A 461-nucleotide genomic window follows, 5' to 3' on the forward strand; every position below is an offset into this window, starting at 1 on the left:
TCCCATGCCATCAATATTGAAATCCTTCGGTGTATCCCAGGATAATCTACTCCGCATATAGACTACTTTCATTCGACCACTTTGTGAATATGCAGCACCACTCTAGCATTCGTTCATTATCAACATTGAAAAATTTATATTAGAATGACTCCAGAAAAAAGCATAGCACATCACAGTTGGTTCACACTATGCTGCTAAACCAACTGCAAACCCACTTCTTAAAGAACCTGAGAAAAAAAAAAATTGTATACAATATCGATACCTGCGTGAGATGTCGGGATCTGCTCACTGACTTCCGTCAATCAAGAAAACAGCCCCGCGAGAATGTAAACAACACATTATGTGAACCCAAGAGTCATTCATCCAGATATTATATGTCAAGTGTACCCTATAGCATTAGACACTTAAATGCCCACTTTATAAAGTAACAATTTTACTTATGTAACTATAACTTTACTAAA

This window comes from Penaeus monodon, chromosome 25, assembly GCF_015228065.2.
Source record: "Penaeus monodon isolate SGIC_2016 chromosome 25, NSTDA_Pmon_1, whole genome shotgun sequence".
Lineage (NCBI taxonomy): Eukaryota > Metazoa > Arthropoda > Malacostraca > Decapoda > Penaeidae > Penaeus > Penaeus monodon.